Source organism: Nannospalax galili, unplaced genomic scaffold (assembly GCF_000622305.1).
Source record: "Nannospalax galili isolate Female #2095 unplaced genomic scaffold, S.galili_v1.0 scaffold367, whole genome shotgun sequence".
NCBI lineage: Eukaryota > Metazoa > Chordata > Mammalia > Rodentia > Spalacidae > Nannospalax > Nannospalax galili.
Window position 1 is genome coordinate 1,013,091 of NW_008356465.1, and position 7,180 is coordinate 1,020,270.

Here is a 7,180-nt window from a genome sequence, read left to right on the forward strand (position 1 = left end):
ATCATTTAACATAAGCATGATTTTAACTTTATTTCTGAAATTATTTTATGACTTCTCCATTAGGATCTAAATTCTGTAAAGATAAAGGATCATATTCTGATTTTCTCTCATTCTAATTTTAATTCTCAGTACTTAATGAACATGCAATAAAAATCACAGAGGTGGTGGCTGGAGAAATGGCTCAACAGTTAAGAGCACTGGCTGTTCTTGCAGAGGACCTAGGTTCAGCAGTTGCCAGAATCCACATGGCAGCTAACAATCATACATAACTCCAGTTCCAAGAGATCTGACACCTTTTTCTGTCTTCTGTGGGTACTGCACACATGTGCTACACTTACACACATACAGGCAAAACATTCATACACATCAACAAATTTTTTTTCAAAAAAAGAATCATAGAAGTAAAGAACACATGTCCAAATATAATCATGATGATAGCATTCTGCTTTTGCAGACTTACTAAGAAAAAGAGCCGATAAACTTAAAGCTGTATAGTGAGGGGCTGGAGATGGCAGTGATTAAGACCACTGGCTGCTCTAGCAGAGGACCTGGGTTTGTTTCCCAGCACCCACATGGCAGCTAACAACCATTTGTAACTCCAGTTCCAAGGGATATGTCTCCCTCTTCTGGTTTCTTTAAGCATTGCATGACATGGGTGCACTTACATATATGCAGCCAAAATACTCATATACATAACATTTTTTAAAATGTATAGTGAAGTTGGGCAAGGTGGCATACACCTTTAATCTCAGCACTCAGGAGGAAGAGGCAGACAGATCTCTAGGAATCAAGGCCAGCCTGGTCTACATAGCAAGTTCCAGGCTAGCCAGGGCTACACAGACCCTGTCTCAAAAAACAGAACAAGGGCTGGAGAAATGGTTCAGCAGTTAAGAGCACTGGCTGCTTTTGCAGAGGACACGAGTTCAGTTTCCAGCACCCACAAGGCAGCTCACAACTATCCTTAACCCCAGTTCCAGAAAATCTGAAGCCCTCTTCTGAATTCCACAAGAATTGCACAAGGGTGCACTTACATACATGCAGGCAAAACACTCACACACAGAAAATAAAAATAAAAAATTTAAAAATTAAAACAAAACAAAGCAAATCTCAAAAATGTATAGTGAAAAAGAGACAAAAATTGTAAAAAAAATTTTTTTTAATCTGTAGAGAAAAAATTGACCATAAAATAATAAATTTGAGGATAGTATGCAGTATGCAAAGGGAGAAAATTAATCAACAGTCCAACCCCAGCTTTAAATCCTAATAACCACAATAATGACTCTATATCAGTGTAGTAGTGGCACTTTTATCTTGGGGGTAATCAACAGCTATCCAATTGGACTTAAAGAATGCTCAATGGGAGGGAACTCATGTGTGGTACAGTAAACATAGTCAAATACATATGGCTGGAGAGGTCATAGATCCTGCATAAAACCTTAGTCTGTCACATCCCTAGACAAACATAATTGCTTACTGAATGCTAAATATGGATCTTTATATTTACAGACAAGTACACCTGTCACCAGTCATCAATGCAGTTTCTTTTTGCAACAGATGGAGGCTATTACAGACTTCCACAGCAAATAAATGTCTGTGAGATGCCCTGCCCTAAGTGACACATCTACAGTGGAACCTCTATACCTAAAGCTCATGGAAAATAGTGGAACAGGAGTAGCGAGACCACTAGTACACCTCTCAACTCTAACCAGTGAAGCTTCCTTATGCAACAGAGGGTGATTAACATAGAAGACCACAACTAGTCAAAGTGTAGAAAATAAGAGACTGCAGAGTTCATGTTCCTTACCCATCCAGAGCTCAGGCACCATTTCAGAAGAGGGGGCAGAAAGACTGTAAGAGCCAGGGTGGTGCATAACCACAAGGAAACAGGTTTTCAGGCTTCTGGGAACTAGCTCATATGAACTTAAGAGCAATGGTGACAGTATGCACAAGATCCATGCAAACTCAAACCAAACGAAAGCCCAGCACAGAACTGGGGATACAGACAAGAGACTGCAACCTTAGCAGAGAAACTATTGGCAGCCGATCACTACTGGGTGAGGAAGAGTTGGTCTTCTTTAAGAAAGTGATGCTAGACAAGACCCATGCAAACTCAAGCAGACAAAAACCCAACACAGAACTGTGGAAATGGGCAGTAGGCCCAATCTTGGCCGAAGAATTATTGGTAGCTGATTATTGCTGGGTGAGGAAGAGCTGATCTTAAAGAGAAGGACTCTAGAGAGGCCGACTAGACCCCACTGGATGAACATGTACTGAGAGATGTCTGGGGACACTAACTTGACATGACAGGCATTAACACAAATGACAGAATACATAAATTCTGGTGGGGGTGGCAGCTATGGGTGGGTGGCAATGGGAAAGGGGGTATAAAGTTGATTAAGATGTTCTGTATGAAATATACAAAAATTCAACTTAAAAAATTGTTAAGAAAGTGATGCTAGATAGGCTGAGCAGGATCCTGTGGATGAGCTCACACAAAGGGACATCTTGGGATACAAACTTGATTTCATAGGCCTTAACATGTATGATAGACTGCATGAAATCCAGTGGAGGGGCTGTGAAGGGGTTGCAGATGGAGGGGGGTCTAAATATGATTAAGATGTCTTGTATGAAATGCACAAAAATTCAACAAAATGTATATATTAAAAATTAAAACAAAATAAAGCAGCCCCCCCAAAAAAGTATAGTAAAAAAGGGAAAAAAATGTGACGAACAATTTAAAACCTGTATAGCAAAAATCAACCACAAAATAATAAGTTTGTGAGTCAGCTTACCTAGGCACAAATTCACTTAATTCTGAATATTCTGTGGGTTCCATTATTATGTTGAGGTCAGTAATAACAGAAGATAATTTCTCTTTAGTCTAAAATAAAGATGAAAATTTTATGTACCAGAACAAATAACTTTTAAAATAAAGAGACAAAAATACTTTTAAAATATGCAAGTAGAAAATTACCAAAAATGATAAGGTATTGACTATTAAGAAAATGAAATCATGTCCTTAATATTTACTAAAAACCAAAATGAACTCCCAATTACCCAAATTGAATATTGAAGTTATATGTATTATGAGAAATGAATCAGAAAAAACTTTCCAAGCAAACAATAGGAAAAATATCTAGCAAGGAAGATTATATAAAAACTCCAAATAGCTAAATAACAATCACTTTATAAGTGCCTACTTCAGCAACACATATATTACATTGGAGTGATGCAGAGATTAGCATGGCCCCTGTACAAGGACACACAAATTCATCAAGCAGCCCATATTATTTTTTTTTAAATCGCATTGTAATAAGAGAGAAGTCTTAAGTTGAGGAAATTACTTAACATAAACATGACAAAAAGAAATTTGAATTACCCTTTCTCGTTCTCCATTTTAAATATTATAGTTCATTTGTTTACATGTATATATTATAGACTAGTCCTATTGTTTGCTTATAAACAAGTTATTGAGTTTAAAAATATTTCACTAGCAGCAAGATAAATGTAAATTAAAACAAGTTTAATTTTTTTTTTTTTTTTTTGGTTTTCTTGAGACAGGATCTTACTCCTGAACAGAAATTTTAAAATGCTACCTTCAGCATCTTAGGGTGGGGTGCTTGTCTAGTATCTTTCAGGCCCTGGGGACAATGCATACTGGGGGCAGAACTACTGCAGATAAAGACATGCACAAAGCTGGCAGTGGGAGTATAAATGGCTGTGACCCTTCTGGGAATCATTCTGACAACATTCATTTACTCTGTTCTTGCAATTTAAAATTTATTTATTTTTATTTTGTGTGTATGAGTGTCTTGCCTGCATGTATGTGAGTGCACCCATGTCGTGCAATGCCGTGGAGGTCAGAAGAGGGCTTCAGATTCCTCTGGAACTGGAGTTAAGGATGGTTAAGTTGCCATGTGGGTGCTGGGAATTGAACCCGGGTCCTCTACAAGAGCAGTCAGTGCTCTTAACCGCTGAGCCATTTTTACAGCCTCCACAATTTAAATTTTTACAAGATTCTATACTAAAGTAAACAGAAATTAAGAAAAATACATAATGAAAATATTCATAAGGTGGTACTTATCACCAAAACCCAGAACCAATACTATACCCAGTAACTGGAAATGTTAACTGTTCCTCCGATCCACAAATTCAAGTGAATTTATCTGCACTTTCTTATTTCCTTTCTTGCCATGGCATTAATTTTGCCGTCATATTAGATTTTAGGTCACTTTGTCCTATATGATTGTGAAAGAACTCTGTACCATCTTTACATTTTGACCTCTGGAGCTTCTATCTTCTATTATTAATAGGAGTATTATCTATAGATCTGTCCTATTTCCTAAGACTACAGCAACAAATATTCTGACTCTCTTCCCTGCTTATTTGGACACTGACATGACTTCTTTTATTCTGAGATGAAGAAATGAAGAGTGATAGTTTATCATCTTTGTTTAACTTTTCACACACTTTAGAAATACTGGGAATTGTCAGGAGCAGTGTAGTGTAAGTGTAGGTTACTTGTGGGGCAACTATAACTATAGCTAATGAACTATTGACACATGACATACTGCTACTTTTGATCTTTTTATATAAATATATACACATATAATTTGAATCTTTGGAAACTTTACTTTGTACTGTCAATATTGGGAAAAAAATCCCAGCTACCATGTAATTCAGTATGTTAAATATGTAAGATCTTATCTATGGGGGTTTGATTACAGAAACTAATAAAGTATTCTCTAAATTGAAAAAGAAAAAACAGACAGTAATCACAGGAAAAATGACAACATACTCGTCATGGTCTTGGAGATCCATTTGAGTTAATAATTGCACTTCTGGTCGTACAGTCAAAATAAAACCATATATCCACTTAAAAAACTCATACATGAGTGTTTATAACAGCATTATTCCTAACAGGCTCAGAGCAAAAACAACTCTATCAGCTGTTGAAATGGACAAAATGTGGTATATCCACACAATAGAATATTATTCAACCGAAAAAAGTATTGATACATGCTATAACATGGATGAACCTTGAAAACACGATAAATAGAAGCCAATCAAAAGAGACCACATGTATGATCCCAATTATATTACAGGAGGAATTAAAGGGTTTATCTCAATAAAACATTTCTTTTCTTTCCTTTTTTTTTAAGAAAAATGTAGGAGGAAAGGATTAGAGGAAAACTGTTTGGAACCTTATCGTCTCTCTGGTTTGTGTATGTTTGGGTAAGTGTTAGATTTTGGTCTTCCGCCCATTGAGAAAAGGCAGGTCACTCCATTAACATAGTCTGAGATTTACTGCCCTCTATCCCCTTACTCCTTGCAAGGTTGTAGATTCTGCTCAGCCACTGGAAAGCTAACCTCAAGATGTTTTCCATTCCTGTTCTGCCTGTGGTACTGTTAACCACGTCACTCCTCCTGAGTTGATTAAACACTGAAAGCAGCTTTACAAACACCCCTGACCACAACATCCTTAGGAAGTCTCAGCACCTCATTCTTTTCTACCATGTCCCACTTAACCCAGCAGCTCTCAACTGACACTGTGATTTAGGAACTATGAGTACAGATCTTTAACAACAACAACAACAACAAAAAAAACCCTAGGGCCCCACACCCTGTTCTCCTTCTAGCCCTGGGGACAAGCCCACTTTTGCTCTTAGCACCCCAGATCTCTGGAATACCCTCTTAATCCATACCCACCCATTGCATCCTTGATCCCTTGCAGTCAGACCAGCTCAATCTTCAGTCTAGCTTCTTAGAGCCTTCACAGGCTGTCCCCGCCCCTAATTTGACTTGGATTCCAGAGACCAGCCTTCTTCCCTGGTAAGTCTGATTCCTCACTGCACCTTGACTCCCCGCTAACCCAAGCAAATCCAATCTCCCCAACCCCACATCCTGTTCTCCTTCTGGCCTTGGGCACAGGCCTGCTTTGCTCTTAGCACCCCAGATCTCTGGATTATCCTCTTTACTCCCTGCAGCAGTGAGCTCTCCAAATCACACAGTGCCCATTCTTCTACATTGAGACCAGCTGCAGCCCCTTCTACTGCTGCAGGGCTAGGATTTTCTGCCTTTTTGTAGGGGCCCAGAACTTTCCACACTGTCTGAAAGCACCTGAATCCAGCCTCTGCATGGGGGTGAGCTTTCCAAATCGGGCCATATCCATCCCCCTACATTGAGACTACCTATAGCAATTCCCACTGCTGCAAGGTTGGGCTTCCCTGCCCCTTAGTAGGTTCCCAGACCTTTGCAGACTGCCTGGATCTCCTGAATCCAGCTTCCACCTAGCAAGCTTCCCAAATTGTGCTGTGCTTGCTTACTAGAGGGGCCCAGACCTTAGAAGGAAGCTAGAAAGCCTCTGATTCTCACCTGACTTGGGATTCTGTGGGAACACTTGAGTAGCTGGATTAGAGCCATCTAGTCCCTCCAATATAAAAGCCAAAGAGAGGACCTGAAGCCTAAACCAACCAGCTTTTCATACCCAATAAGGAAACAACAAAGGCACATCAAGAATATAAACATAAACAACCTTAAACTCAACAAAGGAAGGTTTGAATTTCATAACAGAATCAGAACAACAAAATAAATCTGCATGCCAAAATCACAATAAAATAATAATAATATGAAAAACCCAAATAATATGCCCCCACCAAACTCCAACAGTCTTATAGAGAAGTTCTACAATGAAAACCCCCTAGAGATAACCCAGGACACAGAATTTAAAAGAACAATCATAAACATGATCAAAGAATTTAATGAATTTAAAGAACACACAAACAAATCAAAGAACCTGAAGATAGGGATAAACTTCTGACTGAATTCACAAAAGAGTTAGAAATATGGAAAAAACCTCAGGCTGAAATGAAGAAGGAAGTAAAATACTTAATAAGCCAATTAGAATTGACAAGAGAAAGCCTCACTGGTAGAATGAATGAAATGGAAAACAGAATATCAAGACTGGATGATGAAGCTGATGAATTGGACCACTCAAACAAAGATTGTGAAAAATTTAAGAAAACACAGGAATGGAATATGCAGGAAATATGAGACACCATGAAAAGACCTAGTTTGTGCATCATAGGCATAGAGGAATAAGAAGAATCTCAGGATAATGATATGTACAGGATTGTAGCAGAAAATTTCCCAAAATTAAAGAAGAACGTGCCATACAAAT

General features: G+C 38.3%; 1 pseudogene; it reads left to right on the top strand.

The window, feature by feature from the left end:
- The first annotated feature begins 3,192 nt into the window (after nt 1–3,192).
- Nucleotides 3,193–3,292, top strand: LOC115067868 (annotated as a pseudogene).
- Nucleotides 3,293–7,180: the final 3,888 nt, after the last annotated feature.